Source organism: Solanum verrucosum, unplaced genomic scaffold (genome assembly GCF_900185275.1).
Source record: "Solanum verrucosum unplaced genomic scaffold, falcon-dt-bn FXZP01000108.1, whole genome shotgun sequence".
NCBI classification, from domain to species: domain Eukaryota; kingdom Viridiplantae; phylum Streptophyta; class Magnoliopsida; order Solanales; family Solanaceae; genus Solanum; species Solanum verrucosum.
In genome coordinates this window covers 3878419-3903215 of record NW_026020274.1, presented here as the reverse complement: position 1 = coordinate 3903215, position 24797 = coordinate 3878419, and the positions used below count along the sequence as shown (strand labels likewise).

The 24797-nt window shown below is 34.3% G+C and overlaps 2 protein-coding genes and 1 pseudogene across 2 annotated transcripts in view; 1 reads left to right on the top strand and 2 right to left on the bottom strand.

Moving 5' to 3' along the window:
* LOC125833883 (putative F-box protein At5g62660) overlaps positions 1 to 14381 on the bottom strand; it is a 92671-nt gene extending 78290 nt beyond the window's left edge. The window contains exon 1 of the mRNA XM_049513032.1: positions 14357 to 14381. The gene's annotated coding sequence lies outside the window, so the exon portion shown is untranslated. The remainder of the gene's footprint in view (positions 1 to 14356) is intronic.
* LOC125833921 (probable protein phosphatase 2C 11) overlaps positions 1 to 24797 on the top strand; it is a 179669-nt gene that overhangs the window by 38380 nt on the left and 116492 nt on the right. The gene's annotated exons all lie outside the window — the stretch shown is intronic.
* LOC125833882 (uncharacterized) lies at positions 18270 to 24565 on the bottom strand (annotated as a pseudogene).

Sequence of the window (24797 nt, the reverse complement as noted above, 5' to 3'; positions counted from 1 at the left end):
TTCTCATATATCATTTTAAAGAAAATGAATTTTGCTCCATTTCTTTACTCAACTTCAAAACTTAAGTCTTAAAACAAAGTTAAAATGTTTGTAAAAGACTTCTGAAAACTCGAAATGAACTTCTCTTACTTGACTCTTGACTTTGATCTTAACTGCTCTTGACTTGACTCTTAACTTATCCTTGAATTGAATTATGGATTCAAGGATTATGATTGGTGTTTGGAAAGATCTCATGTTATTTAGGAATGATTTTAGATAGCTAAACATGAGAAAAGACCAAAAATCAAGATTTGAAGGTGGGTCCGCAACGCAGAGGCATAATTAAATTTTGGTTCCGAAAACATCTTTTGAGGCAGAACACCTCGTGTCAGCTCCGTGAAGCGAAGCTGAAACTTTCAATTCTGAGAACATGTCGTGCGACGCGCTCCCACACTCAAATTTCGTCCGACGAAATGTCTTCTTCGTTTTCCAGCCCCAAGTCACCCAACCTCGGTTGTTTTTCTCAAATTACCTTTAGATACAGATACCCAACAAATGTACCTAAGAACCTAACTCGAAACGACTCTATAATGCGACGTAACGAACTTAGAAACTTCTTAATTCATTTCAATTCAAGAACAACATTCAAATTCAAGAATTCATGTGAAGAACATCAACTTTCAAACTCTTTTAGGACAAATTTCACTGAACTAAACATGTTTGGCGCGTGGGTGAATGAACCCAACACTATGAGAGACTCACATACCTTGTAGGGTCAATTCCTTGGTGAATCCGCAACCAAAATCGATCGTTCTTGGCGAATCTTGCTTTTCCTCTTCTCCTTTCTCTTGTGTTCTTTCTTCAAAAGCCCTAACACTATTTCTCAAAAGTGTAAACTGAACTAACTCAGTTTTGACCCCAACTATTTTATTAAAAACGGATTTAATTAATTGGGTAAGGAAAAGACCAAACTACCCTTCAAAAATCCGGATTGGGCATTTCCTTATTCGGACAGCCCAACTTCCAAAGGGCATAACTCACTCCTATGAACTCGGAATCGCACAAACTTGGCGGCGTTGGAAAGATCATTCCAAGAGATTTCCAACCATATCTAGAAATACACCTAAATCATTCTGAGCTAGGAGTTATGGTTGTTTGAAGTTGACCAAAAACTCACTCTAACTTACTTAAAGTTTTCCAAATTTCCTTATACTTCCTTCTAGTTCTTCTAGTTGCGAGATGTTACAATTAGACTCTTGGAATACCAAGATACCAAATTAAAACGTGAAAGCACACTAAATACCTCTCAAGAATGAATTTCCCTTCCTTGTACTTTTGGGTCTTGTCATGTGCGGATTCCTGGGAATTAGTTGAGAGTTGACAGTAAGAATATCAGGGTAACTAAAGATCAGAAAACGAGAGATAAAAATCAGATCTTTGGTGAAGAGAAAGCTCACAATTGAGCCTCACCCCACGCAGAATATGTCAACAACAGTGCGCATTCCGGTCATCATCATCCGCTCTTCTTTTGCCCCAACTGTTACATTCACACTGCAATGCACAAAAAAGGAGCAAGACATAAAACACAATATTGCAAGTGCAAAGCATGAAGCATTGCATGTAATGACTGTGTCTGCTATGCCTATCCCCAATATAGTATCTGAGAAATGTGAATCTTACTCTGTGATGCATAACACCACTACTCTGTGATGCATAACACCACTACAATGTGAAATAGGATAAGTTTAACTAACCCAATATTGAATTAGCATAAACAGAAACAATGGCAGCAAAACCCTACCTCCCCAAACAGAAAAAAGTGTTGTGCCATTGCTACTTTAAAGGAGGAGACGGGCACAATTGTTCTTCTGATGAAAATGCTTCTCTTTGAAACTCGCACTTTTGATGAGAGAAAACCAGTACTGCTTGCACACACATTTGAAATGCAAACTGACAATCTTGATAGAATATCAACCACAATATCTCCGGGTAAAGGACAATGACCATCCATACCGGTGGCCGTTTACTCCCCAATCTTTTACATGGAAATATAAGCATATCGATCTCTTGATTGTAATAAACAGAATAACACAACTTACAAACATATTGATGTGAACAGATCTAGAAAAGATGCATTAATAGAACAAAAGTGTAAGAAAGAAATCAAGCAGTAGTTTTACAATTAGAAAAAAAGGGTAAATTACACATTTGGCACAATAATTCAGCAAGTAGTCAAATGTGAGCAAAACACTATGAAACAAATAAACTTTATGTTCTTATCAATGACCAAAGTATAAATAGGACATGATGAATGAGTAGAAGCCAATAACCCAATAGTAATAGGTTCATCCAGCTAGCTAATAAATTAGTACTATTACACAGAAAATGAAAGATCAAAGGGGGGAAATTGGTTTTCAATTCTTGACATCATTCGTCCACCTAATAGTTGTACTACTTCATTTGCTCGATCAGTATTATCCGGTTCTTGAGACTCATTTCCTTTTGTAATTTGAGCTAGGCTCTCCTGATAATTGAAAACACAACAGCCAATAAGCCTTAGCTGAATTCCAAGATCTGTAACTTGACTTGTTGTAGGGTCATATAGCACCAGCTGTGAAGTTTCTGTCAGTTCAAAAACAATCTTATCATCATTCTCCCAAATATTTTTAGGCAAATGAGCAGCATCTATACGAGGTTGAACAGTAAACACTTTGGACCAACTTCCCTCTTGTTTCATTTCATATATGCATGTCATACACTTATCACTGACTAACATTGCAAGCGAGTGTCGCCACGCGATGTAAGCCTCACCCATTGTTTACCTGGAATATCTGGGCCTTGCATTTCCCCAAACTGTTCGCTGCCCATGGCAAATGACTGAATCTTGCATATATTATTATCGAGGCTCCTACAAATCCAATAATAAACCCCGTTGAGATATGTGACGGAATAGGGAAAACCTGAGGTAAAACTGAAAGGGAATTGTAGCTTCTTCCATGAGTTATCGCATGAGGAATAGACAGAGACAGACATATGAAGGTAATAGCCCTGTCCCTCTCCCCGAACATCACAGAATACTTGAATCTGAACAACCTTATAATCCTGAGTCAACTGGTCAAACCCCAATCCGAATTCATGGTCATAGTCACATAAGAAGTGCTCAGTCGCAAAAGGCCCAGGAGGCAGAGGCCGGAACTCTCTGGTGGCAGGATTTCACAAACTCAAGCGGACACCGTATCCACAAAAAATTTCCTGCAGTAGGAATAAGCCATTAACTGGGCCAGCAACACAGTTGAAATGATCGATCCTTGGAAGATGAAGGAGAATTTTTTGTTCAGGGGTCACACCCGGAACTATTTCTTCAGGGAGCAAGGAGACTACAGCAGACTTTACGAGGATGTGTTCTTCCTCTTCTAATATCAAGTTGCAAATGAGGAGACGGACACGATTGTTCTTGTGATGAAAATGCTTCTCTATGAAACTCTCACTTTTGATGAGAGCATACCAGGGCTTGCACACACATTTGAAACGCAAGAGTGGTTCCACTGGCAACATCAATAAAATATCAACCACAAGATCTTCTGGTAAAGGACAATAACAATCCATACTGGTGGTCCTTTGCTCCCCAATCTTTTACCTGGAAATATATGCAGATCTCTCTAAATAAATAGAATGATACAACTTACAAACATATTTCAAAGAGAACAGATCTACAAAACATGTATTAATCTATATCTATCTATATCTATATCTATATCTATATCTATCTATATTACCTTAAAAACATGAACTCCTAACTTGAATGTTAAATTACTGTAATATCCCTAACTTAGGTTGTTATTTTTTCAATAAGTTGTGACTTTTCTGATAAGTTGTGACTTTTTCGATTAGTTGTGACTTTTTTGATAAGTTGTGACTTTTTTCAAAGGGTTGTGATTTTTCGATGAGTTGTGACTTTTCCAAAGAATTATGACTTTTTCAATAAGTTGTGACTTTTCAAAGGGTTGTGACTTCTCAAAAGGTCACGACTTTTTCGACAAGACACAAAAAATACTTGCTCATACAACGCTTTGTTTACTATAAATAGAGGGGTTTTCTCTCATTTTTTCCAACCACATTGTTTTTTAATCTTCTACTCTTCTTCTTCTTGCATTTAAAAAGATTTCGTGTGATTAATTGTCATTGAGTGGGTTCGAATAAGGCTGTAAGTGATGCCTTTTCTCTTAGTATATGCTGATTAATGTTGAATTTGTGAGTGGAAAGAAAGATTTATTTTTGGTGAAAACAGAAAATGTACATTTTTGTCGGTGTATTACTTGTGCCATTAGTTGTATGACAGCCTGGTGCTGCCTTTTTTACAATAATTTTATCATATCAAAATTAAATCATTTGCTAATAGTGGTCCATTTGTAATTTGCTAAGTGCATGGTTGTGGTGTTAACGCTCCTTTGATGATATGCTTCAATGTTCTATCAACAATAGAAGAATTAAGCAAAAAGAGAAGAAATTTTATCTTGAGGATTACAGGAAACGTGTATGTCCTTTCCCTTTTCTCAAAATTTTTCTAGTGTCTCTACGTTGCTTTTTATACATTCACCTTTTCTCTTCTTTTTTAACACTTTATGAAGGAACACACTGTCTTTATTATTGTCAAAATGTGGTTGTCTTTACCTGTAACATCCGGCAATTTGAAATAACTATGAAAAAGCTTGGAAATTGGAAATAGTCATTTTTGGAAAAAAAAAAAATTTTAAAAAAATCTGGAAATTTGGTTAAGTGTGGAAATCAGTGAGTTTTTGGCCAACTTTGAGCGGTCATAACTCCTAGTTCAGGATGATTTAGGAGTATTCCCAGTTATTTTTGTGAAGCTTGTGGAATGATCTTTCCAACGCCGCCGAGTTTGCTCGATTTCAAGTTCGTATGAGCGAGTTATGGCCATTGAAAGTTGGGCAGTTGGCAGGGAATCCGTCCGGAAATTTTAAGGACATTTTGGTCTTTTCCCTAGCCATTTCTTTTGGGATTATATTGTGTGTTAGGCTAATGTTGGATCATTTTTGTCCCATTTTAAAAGAGAAAGAGTTAGGGTTCTTGAGAGTGAAGAGGAGAAGAAGAGGAGAAGAAGAGGAGAAAGGGAAGATCAAGCAAAGATTTGTCAAGATCATCGTGGATTTTCGTCGGGGGTGATCTCTATCAAGGTATGTGAGTTATTAGTGTGGGTTGATTCTTTCCCCTACACACCAAGCTCATTTTTATGATTTGAGAAAAGATTGGATTTGTTGTTGAAGTTGTTAGTTGTTGTTGAAGTTATTGTTGGTTGTGGGACATGATTGGGTTGTGTATTTGAGTTGTAATCTATTGTATGTTGAGAGATTGATGATCCTTAGTGCTTGGGGTTAAATCCATTGAAGTAAGGATGGTTTAGAGTTGAAGAAAAAGGGGAGAAAAGTCGAGTTTTCTGGGGAAGGGACTGGCGCGTCGCGCCTGCCAGCGCGCCCCAAAGAGGGTTCTGAGGTCCAGCCCTTGGGGCGGCGCGCCACTCAGAGCGCCAGCAGGTGACTTCTGACCTTCAAGGGCTGGCGCTCCGCGCCTTGCAGAGCGCCAAGGACGCCATGTTCCCCCTTTGTTTCCATGCCTTCTCATGCATGTTCCTAGGTGTTATACCTATGTTCCCTAGTTGTTTCCAACACCCCAAAGTGTTTCTAAACATCCCGAACTCATCCAAATACGTGTGATCATATACCTTGAATCCATAGTTCAATTCAAGGCAAGTTATTATCAAGTTAAAGAGAAGTTAGAGTCAAGTCAAGCAATGTTAAGAAGTAAGTTCAAGCAAGTCCTCCAAGCTTTTCAAGAGTCTTCATTGAACGTTTTAACTTCATTCTAAGGCTCCAGTTCCAAGTTAAGTATACAGTTTCAAGTCAAGTTAAGTCATGAGTTTCAAGTTAAGTTAAGAGTTTCAAGTTGAGTAAGGAGTTTAAAGTTGAGTTCCTTTCTCAAAGTTATTAGGGAACTATGTATTCCCGAAGAAGTTTTAAAGAAATGTTTTTACATTTAAACAAGGTTGGAAACTGAGATTTCCAAAAGAGCCTTCGGGCTAGTTTTTGAGTAATTATCTCATATCAGCAGGAAATCATATGTTTTAAAAACATAAGAGCCAGTACATTTTTGGGAGTAGTATCGAGCACCGAATTGGGGGAGCGTTCAAAGAACCCACAACCCCCATAGAACCATGTTAGCCACCATGGGTAGAAAAAGATCATACTTTTTAGATGAATCCTTTTCAGATTAGACTAGTGGATCCATTAGGCAGTTCAGGTCTTATACCTTTGGCCGGGTATAAGATGCTCTGGCAGCGTGAGGTCGATCGCTGTATCATCACTATAGCTCTCATGTGATGGTTGTCGGTTAGAGAAACTCCCACAGCAGTTATTGTATTTTCATACACAGAAAGTATTGTATTTTATATACATCAGTTCATTTGTATTTCTATATACATCTCAGGCTTATTGTATCTTTGTATACACACAGAGTTTATAGCATGTTTAAAGCAGTCTTTCTTTATATCGCACTTGTTTTAAAATTTGCCTTATATTGAAAGAAGTCAGTCAGGTTGAGTTGAGTTGAGCCAGGTAAGCTAATTCAGTTTCTTCCAGATTTCCTTCTAGCCTTTGTTGCTTAGTTTCCAGCTCGCATACTCGTACATTCCATGTACTGATGCCAGTTGGCCTGCATCTTATGACGATGCAGATACAGGTACCCCAGATCAGCAGCCTGCACGTCGTTGATCCCGCTGAGCACTCCAGAATCAGTGGTGAGCCTCCTTGTTTTCCGGAGGACTCAATTATTTTGTGTACTTAGTTTTGTTCTATTAGGATGTTGCGGGGTCTGTCCCAACATCCATCTCAGTATTTTAGAGGCTTCATAGACAGTCAGTCAGTTAGTTTTGAGTCTCTTATCTATGTATATATGTAAATATTCTATTTTGAGACCCGAGGTGCCTTGTTGGCCAGATTTGTATCAGTTAAGTTGTCTTATGACTTTGCTTTGCACGAAGTTATTCTGTTGAGTTAGGTTTCCGCTAAGTTAAGAAAGCTAGGCCAAGGGTTCGCTTGGGGCCAGCTATGGTCTCCGAGTGCCGGTCCCGCCCAGGGTGTAGACTCGAGGCGTGACATTACCTCCCCTTTTGATAGTGATCTTTGATGTTTGAGTGAACTACCTTGTTTTTCTCCTCAGAATTGTTGAATGATGAACTTCTCGATTGGCACTACCAAAAGTCCATCAATTTGCATAATATATACATTAGTATGAAATATTCCAATATATGAAGTTAACACGATGTAGTCTAAATTCATTTATTTTTTTAACAATTTCTCATGTGATGTAAATATATGCTTCTGAACATCTTTTTCCAAAATTATTAAACTTCTCAAAAGTTAGTGAACTGTCACAATTTGCTTTTTTGATGCTCAAGACAAAAGAATAATTTTATTTATCAATGTTAATTATGTGATTTAGAATGTTAGAAAGTTTGCTTCAAAATAGTTATTACTATATAAACATTGTCCTTTTGTTTTGCTTATTTACTATTTCTTAATATTACAGTATTTTAGACGAAGATCTTCTAACTTCAAGTTAACAAGATCTTCTAACTTCAAAATATATTATTTTAAATTGTTCCGAGTCCTTTTTTAAAAAAAATCTTACAAATGTGAAAATATGTGAATATATATGAATCGTTTAAAAATTATCATTTACAAAATAAATTTTATTTTCAATGATATGGAATAAACATTTTCATTTTGTCCCTACACTAAATTAAAATCTAATAACTACATAAAAATATAGCAGCATTTATTAAAAGTCGTATTTATTTATGTTAGTATAAAATTTATTTGAAATACAGCTATTGCACATTAATTCTTTAGTTATAACATTATACATTCTCTTAGTTATTACTAATTATTGCAAATATTATTCACACTCTTTAACATTCTTTAGTTATAAGATTATGAATTCTCATAGTTATTACATTAATTATTTCTATCTTTCATCTTTTCTTATCTTAATTTTTGACCAATATTTTTCATATTATTATACAACCTCTGTATATGTGATAACACAGTGCTGTTATTTTTACTTGGACGAATCATGTTTTATTGAATAAATTGAAAATTGTTTACAAGTATATGAACTACATCTTTGTTTGGTGTAAGATAAACAGTTGATTATATATATGATTTCACAGATAAAATATATTCTTTAATTTCATTTTTTAGTTTTTCCTGTAAAAAAAAGAGGAAACATTTCTCAATTAATTATGGACAGTCAGATAACTAGCTTTATTTATTTACACAGTCAATTGAGAAGTCAGGTATGAGAGTCAACAACAAGAACGTCATTTATTATTTATAACTTATAAAATAAAAATTAGTTCTAAAAAATAAAATGTACTTGTTCTCTTCACATGTTCATATGACATTTGAACAGTTTAATGTGAAATACACGTACAAACATATCTGGTTAGATGACAAGAAAACACAACAAATATCGTCTATAAGGTAATGTTATTGAGATACGGCCAATTACATGATTGAACCTCAGCTAATTGAAATAAATATATGCAGTTAACTAATAAAAATTTTCATTGACAATCTTCATAGGTTCGCGTGGATAAGAGATATATATAATGATCCATATTACGTTCACAAAAAAAACTGCAATATTATTTTTTGCAAAACTTATTATTCAATTATTCGCTTAAATAAGCAAAATACTATTTACTATAACATATATTTTCTGAATTGGTAATCACGTGTCGAAAAACTAGTAAAACAAAAGTGCAACAAAGAAATCAAGCAGCGATGTTACCGTGTGATCAAACTTTGCCAATACTGTCAAATTAGGACTCACACCCAAAACCTAGCTCATATGGAGGAAGGTTGCTCAAGCAGGATCTCGTCCTGGTCCAATGTAGGATCATTCTCATCAATAAATACACACATGTATGGTATACATTTGTCGACTATTTTTTTTAGGATGAGCAGCTATTTATGTTAATTTCCATAGGAAAATGAAAACATGGGAATTCATAGTAAATAACTAGTCATTTGGTTTTCTAGTATTTTCATTAGCCCATCAATGATTTTGTCTTTGTTCTACACCTCAACAACTTAGCAAATGCAACCATTTTGCAGACATAGGCATAAGGGTAAACTCCCTGTACCGGTTCATCTCAGAATACTAGAATCAATCTCAGAAGGCACAGAGGCGGTTTTAGGGATGGCAGTCCTTCTGTTAATGTCAATTTCCATAGAAAAGCATAGAGATAGAAATTCATACAAGACTAGTAAAGAACTGGTAATGCTTCTCTAGACTTTTCATTAGCCAATCAATGATTTCCCTTTTTCTTTCCTTTACATCTCAGCTTAGCATATACAACAATTTTGCAGGTAATCTACTGACCATAAAGCAGTAAACGGCTGTCCGGTTATTTGGTGAGTTATTTATGTATTAAAATCAGCACATCAAGTACAGTATTTTACTACTGGTTTAAATGTATAAGTTGAGAAGAAAACATATGTATTATTTATGTAAGGCAGAAGATGGAATAACCAAACTCGGCATAACTAATTAATGCATTAATTCTACTCAACAACCAAACAACCCCTTTCGATTAACAACAATCAACAATACTTGGAAATTTAGCAAGTTTAAGTTGGCACTTCTTGCAAGTATTTCTAAAAGTTGAAATTTAAAAGAGTACGCAAGAATGATCAAAATTGGGCAGGATATAATTTAGAAGCAAAACCTTACATCACCAAATTCAAATAAATAAAAGGTATTATAGAAAGAAATTGAAATCTAACCTTACAAAGGTGATGAAGAATGCATAAACGAGATGGATGGTATCTCCTTCCTTCTTTGTTACTATACTTGTTTGCCACTCCAGGGTGTTGGATTAGGTTGTTTTAGGGAGAGTTTTGGCTTCAAGCTCTTTTTTATTAAATTGGTGTGATTATGTGAAAGATAAAAAGTGTTTTTTTTTTCGAAGCCCATATTTGAGTCCAACTAAATTCAAATTGCATACTGCAAGGCACATTCAAGGGTGGTGCTTCACAACATGATTTTTTTCATAGCCAAGGTTTTAACGTATTGACTTTTGGGTTTTGACTTATAAATTAAAAGTAAAATAAATTAGAAATTCTAATTTATGGTTATTGACTTAAAACTAAGGGTTTATAAGCAATTTTTATATTTATTCAAACACTTAAAATAAGTCAATCCAAATATGTTTTTAAGTACTTATTTTTATGCCATAAAAATATAAAATAAGCTAAAAGTCAAAATTTGGTATTCTCAACTTATGGCTTTTAGCTTATAAGATATTTTTAACGTTTTAAATATCTTTCTATATTAACTATATTCAAGCACAGACCAAATGAAATAACTCTATATAGAAAAAACCTGAAAGTAAATAAAGGAATGTAAAGAGTTGAGGAAATTATATGACAATTTTCTTGCCAATGTTAAATATATGAAAAGTAAGATTGAAAAGGCATGAGTTGATGTTTTTGAAGGAATTTTTAGGGGGTGAGATCAAAAGCACTACCATTTGTACACAAGAGTGTAAACACTAGTCATTCAACGACCTTTCTGGTTCCTATTACAACAAAAGTTGGTAGAAAAAACCAAGAACCCAATTATTTAAGTTCACCGTCCGGTAGGAGGACCTCTAACGGTAAACAGAGACTTGCGATTAGTTGGTATGATATCGAAGAAGCGTTCAATTTGGTCGACAACATTATCCTGGTCCTGAGTTTCATCTCCACTCTTTATTAGAGCTATGCTCTCCTTGTAATTGAAAACACAACAGCCAATACGGTCCAAATCAATTCCAAGATCTGCAATTTCACTTGTCGTAGGGTCATATAGCACCAGCTGAGAAGTTTGTCTGATTTTGAAAATAATCTTATCGTTCTCCCAGATGTCGTAAGGCCGATGAGGATCTATAGGAGGTTGAACTGTAAGAACTTTCGACCAACTTCCCTTTTGTTTCATTTCATATATGGATGTCATAGACTTATCACTGGCTAACATTGCAAGTGAGTCGCCACGCAATGTGCATCCACCAGTGTTCATTTGGAATAACTGGGAGTTGCATCTCCCCAAACTGTTCGCTGCCCATGTCAAATGAGTGAATCCTGTACATCTCATTTACATGCAATGAACGCCAATAATAAACCCCATTGAGATAACTGGCGTCAAAGGACCAACTTGAGGTATAACTGGAAGGGAATTCCAGGTCCTTCCATGAGTTGTCGCATGAGGAATAGACACAAACAGAGACATGAGGGTCATCGTCCTGTCCCTTATAATCTCGAATCCATAAAACCTTATGTCAAACCCCAACCCAAATTGATGATAATGGTCTGAGAAAAAGTGCTCAATCTCAAAAGGCACAGGAGGCAGAGGACGGAACTCTCTGGTGGCAGGATTCCACAAACCCAAGCGCACACCGTCATAATAAATTTTTCCTACAGTAAGAATAAGCCATCAACTGGGCCAGCAACACAACTGAAACTAGCAACCCTCGGAAGGTGAAGGAGAACTTTTTGTTCAGGGATCACATCCGGAACTATTTTTTTAGGGGGCAAGGAGAATTCAACAGACTAAACGAAAAAGTGTTCTGCCATTGCTACTTTATAGTCGCAAACAAGGAGACGGGCACAATTGTTCTTCTGATGAAAATGCTTCTCTTTGAAACTCGCACTTTTGATGAGAGAAAACCAGTGCTTGCACACACATTTGAAACTCAATAGTGATTCCACTGGCAATCTTGATAGAATATCAACCATAATATCTCCGGGTAAAGGACAATGACCATCCATACCGGTGGCCGTTCTCCCCAATCTTTTACCTGGAAATATAAGCAGATCTCTCGATTGGAATAAACATAATGATGCAACTAACAAACATATTGATGAGAACAGATCTAGAATACATGCATTAATAGAACAAAAGTGTAAGAAAGAAATCAAGCAGCAGTTTTACCATGTTATCAAACTTAGCAAGAAAGAGTAAATTACACATTTGGCCGCTCAACCAAATATGTGTAACATCCACTAGCCAATACTGTCAAATTAGGACTCACACCCAAAAATTAGCTAATAGGGAGGAGGAATGTCCAAGCAATCTAGTCTCGGTCCGATGTGGGATCATTTTCATCAGCAAATACACATATATCACATGTACAGTATACGTCTGCCGACTAGTTTTTTTTTTTGGATGGGCAGCTATTTATGTTATTTCCGTAGGAAAATAGAACGATGGGAATTCTTAATAAAGAACTAGTTATTTAGTTTTCTATTGATTTCATTACCAATCAATGATTTTCTTTTTTATCCTCCATCTCAATTTAGCATATACAACCAGTTTGCAGGTAATTTAAGAAGCATGAAACAATAAATAACACACCCTTTTCAATTAACATCAATCCACAACACTTGGAAAAAGAACAAGCTTAACTTAGCACTACCTGCAAATATTTCCAACTATTGAAAATTGAAAGATGCTAAGAATGATCAAAACAGGGGTGGATCAAATTTAATCAAGAGCAAAATCATAACCATTAATGCATAAATACATCTATGTTGGTCGGACTATTCAAAAATATTGCAGGGTACATTTCAGATCCTCCAAAAGTAATAATTCATTTTTGGAGGATCTGACATGAGTGCGGCAACATTTTTCGGAGATTCCGAATATATTGTACAACTCTATCCTACAAAACCCTAATTTAAGAGTAAAATCTTACATCACTAATAGTACAAATTCAAAACAAAAGAAAAATAGAGGAGTATTTAAAAAGAAAATGAAAGCTAACCTTATAAGGTTGATGAAGAAGAACCGGTGCGATTGTGAGAAGGAAAAGACTAGGAAAAGCGCAAAAATGAGATGATATCATCTTCCTTCTATGTTAATTTATACAACTCGTATAATCCCTTTTATTTAATGTTTTAAATATTGGTACATAATGTATATAGACACATCTTAGTATAATATACATAGCGCAATCATAGGTAGAGATAATGTATATATTTTTAACGTTTAAATATCTTTCTATATTAATTATATTCAAGCACAGACCAAATGAAATAAATCTATATAAAAAAACCTGAAAGTAAATAAAGGAATGTAAAGAGTTATCTCTACCTATGATTGCGCTATGTATATTATGCTAAGATGCGTCTATATACATTATATGTACCAATATTTAAAACATTAAATAAAAGAGATTATACGAGTTGTATAAATTAACATAGAAGGAAGATGATATCATCTCATTTTTGCGCTTTTCCTAGTCCTTTCCTTCTCACAATCGCACCGGCTCTTCTTCATCAACTTTATAAGGTTAGCTTTCATTTTCTTTCTAAATACTCCTCTGTTTTTCTTTTGTTTTGAATTTGTACTATTAGTGATGTAGGATTTTACTCTTAAATTAGGGTTTTGCAGGTTAGAGTTATACAATATATTTGGAATCTCAAAAAAATGTTGTCACACTCATATCAGATCCTCCAAAAATGCATTATTACTTTTGGACCCTGCAATATTTTTGAATAGTTCGACTAACATAGATGTATTTATGCATTAATGGTTATGATTTTGCTCTTGATTAAATTTGATCCACCCCTGTTTTGACCATTCTTAGCATCTTTCAATGTTGCCGACCAATATATACATTTTTATATAAAAGTATTACATTTTCTTCAATTTCACCTTATTTTTTTTATTAATTACATAATTCATTAAAACTGTCCAGTCGATTTTGGTCAAAGTACCCAAAATAGATTGACCAAATCGAACAGAGATCCAACACCCACACCTATGTCATGGTCCAGCACTAAAAGTGAAGAGTCCGAACAATTAATTGGCATTGAACTACAACTAAAAATTCTAGAATATATATGTGGATGTTAAAAAGTAAAGATACGTTAGGAGGAGACTAAATGTGCATTACTACTTCAAATTTGAGGGAGTATTCGTGCACCATATAAAAGGAAATGGGTGATTTTGAGTCTAAAACCAAAAATAAATTGGACTGAAATGAGTTGGACTGATCAATAATCAGCGCCAAATTAAGAGGAGACTAGTAAAGAAGAAGTCATGTGGTTTTCTAGAGCAATTTTGCATGTAATTTAAATACCCCTTTTCAACTATAATATCAATCGACAAACCCTTGGAAATGGAACAATTTTTAAATGCAAAAGATGGAAAGAAATAAAAAGAATTAGCATAAACAGAAACAATGGCAGCAAAATCCTATATCCCCAAATAGGACAAATTCAGATTCAAAAAAAAATAAAATCAGAAATCTAACCTTATAAGCTGATGAAGAAGAAGTGGCGCAAATTACGACAAGGAAAAAACTGGAAAAAGAGATATTGGATTGATTGAGTGGTGTTGTAGAAATACCTCAACAGTTGACTACTTCCCCACACTTCTTTTGTCATTTTATTTTATGCAACTCCTTAATTCCTTTTATCTAGGGTTTTAATTACCTTTGGGCTCACCAAGGTCCTCTTAAGAGGTTTTGGGCTTGAGTCTTCTTAGCTATAAAATCATGGGAACACTATATAAATGGGCCATAAAATCTAAAATATTTACAAGTTCATACCTAAATTTAAAATAATTTCTGAAATATACATACTCTCATAAATAATTACAGTCTATACCCCATTCAATAAGGGTGATAATTTTTGCTTAAGTGATACTAAATCGATATCATATATTGTATTGGTATCATTAAGGTTGATAATGTTGCTTAAATGATACTAAATCAGTATATATATACTGTATTGGTATCATTAAGGTTTCTTGTTCAGAAATTACTTATTAGTCAATGATACTATACGAGTATATATGTATATTGTTGTGATATCATCAAGGGTTGTTGTTAAAAAATTACGTATTAGTCAATGATACTATAAGAGTGTGTGTGTATATATATACTCTTATAGTATCATTGACTAATGAGTAATTTCTTAACAACAAACCTTAATGATACCAATACAATATATACTAATTTAGTATCAATTCAGCGAAATTATCAGCCATAATGATACCAATACAATATATATAATACTGATTTAGTATCAGTTAAACGAAATTAGTAAATGGGTATATAGTGTAATTATTTAGTGGGGTATGAATGTAAAGAGGTATATGTTTGATATGTTTGTAATTATTTTGCTTTTATGAGGTATTTGCTTATTTTCCCCCAAAAATTATCTCTTTTAGGGAGCGCTTTAACCATAATATGAAATTTTTCTGCGTGAATCCTATGTTAGTATAATATTATATTATTAACAAATATGGTTTCTCTCTACAGTATGTTCCCTCATGAGAAAGAGTGTGATATATATATATATATATATATATATATATATATATATATATTTGGAGTCTTTTAGCCACGGTTTAAGGCCCTAACATATCTCTATTCGCCTCGGTTCGAATCCTAACATGTGAATCATTTGGGTTCTTGGGGTGCCTTCGCCAAAGTTCGAGTCTGGAGTCAACCATTTCAGTTCTTGAAGCTTTTAATCTAGCTAGTGTTATCCTTAGCACTTCTGTGTACTTAACAAGCTTATGTGGGCTAAACTCGTCTGAGTTATTTCCTTTCCAATTGCGCACAAGTATACATACCTTCTGGGCTTATAGGGGTCCAATTAGGTTATAAATAGTTGTTTTACTTTACTACTTCATTCTTTCCAAACTCATGAGCTATATAGGTAGACTTTTCGTTATTGCTTTGTTCATTTGACCTCTAATTATCCTTACTTTCATATTTTTCATATTGCTTTTACTTTCCAGGCTCAGTTGACCTATGATGTCTACTGGGCACCTGTTGTTTTGATATTCATGCTACACTCCAGTACATTTATTTTTTTGATGTAGTTGTGAGCACTAGCCGTCAACGATGATCCGAGCCTAAGTACTGCGGGGATCTTCTGAGATGAAGGGTGAGCTGATGGCGTCCTAGTTCGACTTATCTCCATGTGTATATAGTTTTGACGTGTCTTTTGTATTCGAAACAAGTCTGTACTTTTTGGTCCATTTTTGGGACTTGCACTCTTGTAGTAGCTTTGTACTTTTGTCCACCAGGTCGTGAGATTGAATCATGTACTCTTGCTTTTGTATACATTGATGTTGTTTCTCATTTTTGTTGTACTTTCTTTATATTGCTTTATATTTCTTGTTGGTTGTTGATTATGTCCAATATATTTATTTCTTAAAAGTTTTTACGTGAAAACCTTGCATGTGAATTTTATACCCGTCATGTGAAATAAATTAAATATAACAATAAAGGATTAAGTTAGTCAATAACATAGGCTCGAAACAATGACTAGAACATTGAGTGCATGACATGCACATCTTACTCCTTATTTTCCTTATTCGTACCTGTTTTTTTTCATACTTTCTAACTTTCGCTAGTACATAATCCCTTGTTAAGGAAAATTATGTAAACAAAATAGTAAATGGCCAGAGTTTGGGCTAGTTCATTGATTGATACAACTAAATCACATTAACTAATAAATATTACATTTTTGAACTGTTAAACTAGAACAAGATTTAGGATAAGGTAACTCTTTATTAACTTCACTCTAATTAGTATCAAAAGTTTCTCATTTAGGAAATAGGAAGTTTTGAAGTACTAATAATATTAGTTGATATTATCCTTTCTTTTAAGGGAAAATGCATAAGTACCCCACAACCTATGCCCAAAATCTCAGAGGCACACTTATACTATACTAAGGTCCTATTACCCCCCCCCCCCCTCCCCCGAACTTATTTTATAAATAATTTTCTACCTCTTTTGGCCTACGTGGAACTATCTTGTGGGCCCAATGCGTGTTGACAATTTTTTCAAGAAAAGTGCCATGTAGGCCGAAAAGGGTAGAAAATTATTTATAAAATAAGTTCAGGGAGGTAATAGGACCTTAGTATAGTATAAGTGTGTCTCTGATTTCGGGCATAGGTTGGAGGGTACTTATGCATTTTCCCTTCTTTTAAATGAAACACTATCCAATGGCTGATTCTATTTATGAATTAACTATACATGTTGATGCTGAATCAATCCCTTAGGTGCATTATTTCCATAGGTTCTAACTAGGGGTGTTCATGGTTTGGATAAAAACCGATCCAAACCGAAAAATCAAACCAAACCGATAAAATAAAATCGATTTTATTTGGGTTTGGTTTGGTTTGGTTTTAGATTTTTGAAAACCGATAGTATTTGGTTTGGTTATGGTTTTATTAGAAAAAACCCAAAGAAATAACCGAACCAATCGATGAATTATATACATATATTTTATTAATATACATACTTGATATATTGTTTTTATAAACAATTTTAAAGATCTTATACATATTTTCATTAAAATTTCTTTATAATTTACTTATTGAAAGCAAAAATGCCCAAGATGAAACATTTATCTTATTGATTTCATGTATATAAGTGTCTATGACAATTCTTTGTGGGACTGAAAATGTTATTGTCTCTTCCTTCTAGGCCAATATAGTGAATTTTAAAGCTTTATTGATAGTAAATTTAGTGATGAAAAGTTTAGTAATTTAAGTCATTCTAACTATTTTTCGTTTTGAATGGATTGTTGTCACTTTTTTCACATTTTAAATGAATTGTTTCTTTTATTTTTGTGTATGGTTAATAACCGAACCAAACCAAACCAAAATCGATAATCACTAAACCGATAAATGTATATTATACTTGGTTTGGTTTGGTTTTGATAATTTTAAAACCGATTAAGTTGGTTTGGTTTTGATTTTGACCAATAACTGATCCAAACCAACCCGTGAACACCCCTAGTTCTAACATTGGTAACAAAATCTAGCTTTCTCGCTTGAATTGACATATTTCTATACTTCCCTCATTTTATCTATCACGGAGGTCGCTCCCACCTTTTCCCGTATATCCTCCTTTCTCATCTTTATTGCTCCGAGTATGACCGCACATCCACCTCAATATCCGCATCTCTGCAACAATATGCATCTTTTGGACATGGGAGTTCTTGACTGGCCAACTCCCATTTCCATACAACAATTTACATACACACTCTATATAAATACACACATACATATATCAATCTCTTAGGACAACTACTATTGTTGATAAACATCCCACCACCATCACTGTTGCTACCACAATCTGAGATGTTTTTTATAAGCTATTGAATGTAATTATTCCGGTAACAACCAACAGGGCCGGATGTTTACTGTAAGACATTGAAGAAATGGTCGATTTGTCGGACTGCATTATCATTTCCACTCTTTATTGGAACTAGACTCTTCTTGTAATTGAAAACCCAACAGCAACTCATGAACACGTCCACCTGAAATTCAAGATCTACAACTTGTCTTGTTGTAGGGTCATATAGCACTAGCTGTGAAGTTTCTGGGATTCCGTAAATCATCTTCTCATCCTCCCAGACGCCTTTAGGCAAATGAGCAGGTATGAAAGGTTGAATGGTAATAACTTTGCTCCAACTACCCTCTAATTGGTTCATTGCCCACACATCATAAATGCACGTTATTGGTATACCAGGGTCATCACTAACTAACACAGCGAGCGAGTCACCACGCAACATGAGACTTTCCCACTGTGCCTTTGGATTAATATCTGGTCCTTGCATCTCACCATGTCAAATGAGCATATGGAGAAGTTATCATTGACGCGTCCAGCAAGCCAATAATATAACCCATTCAGATATGTGGCCCCAATGGAATTGCGTAACCTAGAAAAGTAAGGCAAGTCAAGTCTTACTGTCTTCCAATGTGAGATCATTCTCATCAATAAACACACGCATGTATGGTATACATTTGCCGACTGTTTTTTTTTTTGGATGGGCAGCTATTTATGTTGATTTCCATAGGAAAGTAAAAATATGGAAATTCATAGTGAACTAGTCATTTGGTTTTCTAGTATTTCATTAGCCCATCAATGGTTTTGTTTTTGTTCTACACCTCAATAAATTAGCATATGCAACCATTTTGCATACCTATACATGTACCGGTTCATCTCAAAATACTCGAATCAATCTCAAAAGGCACAGAGGCCGGTTTTAGGGATGGCACTCCCTCTGTTAATGTCAATTTCCCTAGAAAAGCAAACAGATGGAAATTCATACAAGACTAGTAAAGAACTGACCGGCCATTTGCTTGTCTAGACTTTTCATTAGCCAATCAATGATTTCCGTTTTGCTTTCCCCTACATTTCAGCTTAGCATATAACAATAATTATGCAGGTAATTTACGGACCATTAAGCAGTAAACGGTTGTCCGGTAAATAGGTGAATTATTCATGTACTAAAATCAGTCTAACTAGTACCACGTTTGGTAGCATTTCAGTTGTTATAAATAAAATAGAGAAGTATTAGAAACACCCTTGAACTTGGTACAAATTATTAATTTTGTTCCCGAACTATTGATAGTCTTAAAAACACCCCTCTATTTAACTAACTAAACTCAGATACACCGTTAATCTGTCACATGACATAGCAAGTAGTCTCAAACTCTTGTAGGAGCATGGACTCTTAATAAAGAACCAAGAGAAGGGTTGAAAACCCCTAAATTTGGTGAGAATTTAGGAGTATATGGGTGTATTTGTTCAATTAGTCAAGTAAAGAGACGTTTTTAAGGCAATCAATAGTTCGGAATGAAACTAATATTTTACACCAAGTTTAAGAGTGTTTTTCGGTACTTCTTTCTAAATAAAATTCAGCTCACCAAGTATGGTATTTGATTGCCGGTTTAAACAAATATATGTATAAGTTATGAAAAAAACATATGTATTATTTATGCAAGGTAGAAGATGCAATAACCACACTAGGCATAACTAAAACCTACATTAACTCTAACTAGCAACCAAACAACCCCCTAAGTACACACCCCTTTCGAGTAACATCAATCCACAACAATTGGAAATTTAGCAAGTTTAACTTGGCACATCTTGCAAGTATTTCTAAAAGTTGAATTTTTAGAGTGAAGTAGGCTCACTACTGCACCACAATCCATGTTTGTCTAACGGTTGAAATTTTAAAGACTAAAAGAATGGTCAAAGTTGGGCAAGATATAATTTAGATGCAAAACCCTACATCACCAAATTTAGAAAAGAAAAGTATTATAGAAAGAAATTGAATCCTAACCTTATAAAGGTGATGAAGAAGAAGTGATGGTGATAATGAGAGAAAAATGCAGAAACGAAATAGATGGTATCTCCTTCCTTCTTTGATACTACTTGTAGCCTATAGGGTGTTTGAATTAACTCATTTCAAGTCGAGGCGTATCTAAAATTTTGACATGATGGGTGTAATATTATAAAAAGGTTGATCTAACATATATATTTGATGGGTTTAATATTTAGGTTTCCGTTTTACTATTGAAAACAGTTAAATAAGTATTATCTAATTTTAGAAAGAACAATAAAGCAAAATAAATATGAAGTTCAAATTTTTAACCTCACCTAGAGAGGTGCACCCAGTCATTATCGCATTATGTGATACTTCGAGTGTGGGTTCACAAATTTGTATTTCAATATTTTTAAAAGGCCTAACCCATCGATGGTCCCCTAAAGTTGGCACTAGCTTTCACTTACACATCACAACTAGGCTTTGTTCATTTCAGACACCTCATGTCATGTTTTGGTGTGTCATTTTGACACTTTTTTTATAATCAGCCAAATATGTAAGGCATGTGTAATACACTCGCCGATGACGTGTCACAATGACGAATTAAACAAAGACAAGTGGAATATATATTGAAAATAATTTTTAAATAATGAATTTTGAATAAAAAAAGGCCAATACTTAATGACACGTGGCAATTCTTATCCAAATATTTTTAAAAAAAATTAACCACTTACAAGCCCATCCTATGTTGTCTTCTCCACCACCCCCACCCCTAATCCTCAACCCCTCCCCCACCATATTGTCTTCTCCACAGTCCACAACCCCCTACCCCACTCTCAAATCATTTTCTCCACCACTTCTCATCCCCAACCCCAACCTCTCCCCGATCCAGATTGTCTTTCTCCAATATATTTTCATAGTAATTTAAATTATTTTACAAAAGCACAATCTCTTTGAAAAACTAATTCGTCTTACTTATAACTTCAAATAAAACTAAAATTTTCAAATCTAAACAAAGAGTTCCCTATTAAAAGAATTTCCTAGATTTTCTTTTAGAAAAATATATTTCGATTTTTTTCAAAACATTTCAAGGAGGAAGAATGACAACAAAATAAGAAAAGTTGTTTAAGTTTGAAATCTCTTGGTGTTGTAGCACTATTAGATCTATTTCTCCATGGAAGGAGTTTAAGTTTTGAAAAATGGTGGCTAAAATGGGGAAGAAGAAAAAAAAAGGTTAAATATAAGCTCTCCACGTGCTGGTAAGGAGTGTATCACACTCACTATGTCATGTCAGCAAAAAGTGACACAGCGGGACTGTTTGCAACAAATTTTAAACATATAAAAAATAAATAAACCACACAAATAAAATCTAAAGAAACATAACTTTATTGATAAATATGTGAGTACAATTTTGTTCCTCCCTTGATTCTCCTCTCATAAGATTTATCCATGATTCGAGGGCCATTAGTAGCGTATTTCTCGAACTAGGATGATTTAGATTTAATCTCTATATGAATATTCTATGACTTTTGTGGAATATTCGAGATCTTGATCTTCAAAATTAACCAAGAGTTTTATGAGATATTTTGAGATGCCTTTTTAAGGGAATTTAGTACCCTTTATATAGGCATAAACTAAGGTGTAGGGTTGAGTAGCCTCCAAGAATTCTAATGAAACTGAACACATCTTCTAGAGTCTCAATTCGAATTGAACACGTCTTATAGAGTCCGCAAAAGTTCAATGTCTACAAATGCCCCCTACTTCAAGGCTTGTCAGAGTGTAGACTCGATGAAACTCAAAGACGAGGCTTGAAGTACTCATTCTTCCACCTTTGTGGCTTCAGATTTTCAGATTTGATTTAAGAGAGAAGAGATGAAGGGCAGATTTGGTCCCACTGGGCGTGCCAATTTGTTTGCAACAAATTTTAAACATATGAAAAAAAAACCACACAAATAAAATCTGAAGAAACATAACTTTATTGATAAATATGTAAGTACAATTCTATTCCTCTCTTGATTCTCCTCTCATAAGATTTATCCATAATTCGAGGGCCATTAGTGGCGTATTTCTTGAACTAGGATGATTTAGATTTAATCTCTATATGAATATTGCATGACTTTTGTGGAATGTTCGAGATCTTGATCTTCAAAAATACCCAAGAGTTTTATGAGATATTTTGAGATGCCTTTTAAGGAATTTAGTACCCTTTATATAGGCATAAACTAGGGTTTAGGGTTGAGTAGCCTCCAAGAATTCTAATGAAACTGAAAACATCTTCTAGAGTCTCAATTCTAATTGAACACGTCTTGTAGAGTCCGCAAAATTTCAATGTCTACAAGGACATGACATGAGGTGTCTAAAATGAACAAAGTTTAGTTGGAGTGTCTAAGTTGACGTTTGACCATGTGATACCATATCACGATATGGAATTGTGAGATGAAATCAGCCTTTGGACATGCGATTTCACGTTGATTCCATCTCATGATTCCATATCATGAGATGGAATACCACATTCTCCAAAAATCATGATATGGAATTATATGGGAATTCTATATCATGATTTGACATTTTTTTAAACACAAAAATTGATTCCACAAGTTTATATTTTGTCAAAACAACCCCACGGACTTTTGGGGCTTGGAAAAATAGATTCAAAATACTGAAACAAGGCATGAACCATTATGAAATTGACACACAAGTGAAAATTGTCATAGCTTGTGCAGTGTTACATAATTATTTGCGAAAAGGAGTAATGAAATATTTATGGTCTATGATCATGAAATATAGTTGCGGATGATATTAACCAAAAAATGACTCAAAGCAACAATGTTGGTTCGTCTTCTCGGTCACATAATCGAGAAATGCAAGCTCAACGTGAGGAAATTGTCATTATTATGTGGGAGGATTATATTAAAGATTAGTTCACTACAATTTATGTTCAATTTTTTTATTGAATTAAAGTTTGATAAAACAGTTACTTAAGTGGGAAACAAATAGTTTTGTAATAATTTATTATGCGATTTTATAAGTTTTTGTTTATTAGGTAAGATTGAATAAACAATTGAGGCTATTTTAATAGCTTTACAACTTATGGGATTCTTATGTTTATGAAAAAATATATGTCCAAACAAAACTTCAATTTCATCTCATGATTCCATATTATGATACCATATCATGATTCCATATCACGATACCATATTGCATGGCCAAACGGGCCCTAAGTGAAAATTAGTGTCAACTTTTGGGGCCACCGTTGGGTTAGGCCTTTTTAAAAAGAATATATCACTACTATATATGATCTCAAGAGGGAAACATAGATTCACGTGAACCCGGTGACCCCCCTTGGATGCACCTCTAATTTCAAGAGATTTTAGGTTTAAGCTTAAAATTAAATATTTATAACCATTTTTTAATTTATTCACACAATTAATAAATGTGTGAAAAAATGCAGCATTTCTTCTCACCATCTCCACATCTCCTCCTCCTCACACCAGCATGAACTAATGGTGGTGGTGATGGAGCTCACTGATTTTTGTTTGGAAAGATGAAGAAAATATATATTAACTATACATTATACAATATAGTTTGTCAAAAATCATAAATAGTATACACTGACCATACAATATAGTTTATCTATACATAAGTTAAACACTAATTATATGTTATGATACACTCAAGAAGTTTATATATCCTAACTATATATAGAGTTAGGCTATATCAGTTTACTAGAAACAATTCATGTTTACACTACGTAAAAGAAGAGAATGAAGAAGAAGGACCCGCAACAACAACAACAACAGTCGAAGAAATAGATGAAGAGAACTAATAGCAGTAGAAGACGTTTATTTGCCTGAAGTTTGTTGTTTTTGTTTATTTGCCTGAAGTTTGTTGTTTTTGAATCTGGAGGTGTAACGCATGATGTTGAATCGATCTCCGTTTTTCTTATAAGAAAATCGATTCTTCACACCATTCTCTATTTTTCTTTTCATTCATAAAATAAACACTACTCCAAAATGCTACATGTAGCCATAATCTGATGGAAAACAGATCTTACACTAATCACGTGATAGAAAAATACCACCAATGTTTTTTCGTCAACATAATAAAAAGCGATTGTAAGTTCAAACACAACGTTACAAGGAAGTAACATAACAGCTAACGTCACAAAATTCTTATTTATTACTACAAAAATCTGTATCCAAACCAATAACCCAACTAACATCTAATGTCACAAACTTTGGACCAACTTCCCTCTTGTTTCATTTCATAGACCTATAACCAGCTAACAATGCAAGCGAGTTGCCACTCAATGTGAACTTCTTCCAGTGTTCATTTGGAGTATTTGGGAGTTGCATCTCCCCAAACTGTTGTTCGCTGCCCATGTCAAATGAGTGAATCTCATTTACATACGATGAACTCTAATAATAAACCCCATTGAGATAAGTGGCGTCAAAGGGCAAACTTGAGGTATAACTGGGAGGGAATTCTAGGTTCTTCCATGAGTTGTCGCATGAAGAATAGACACACACAGAGACATGAGGGTATACGCCCTGTCCCATATAATCTCGAATACATACAACCTTATAATCTTGAGTCAATAGACATAGACATAGA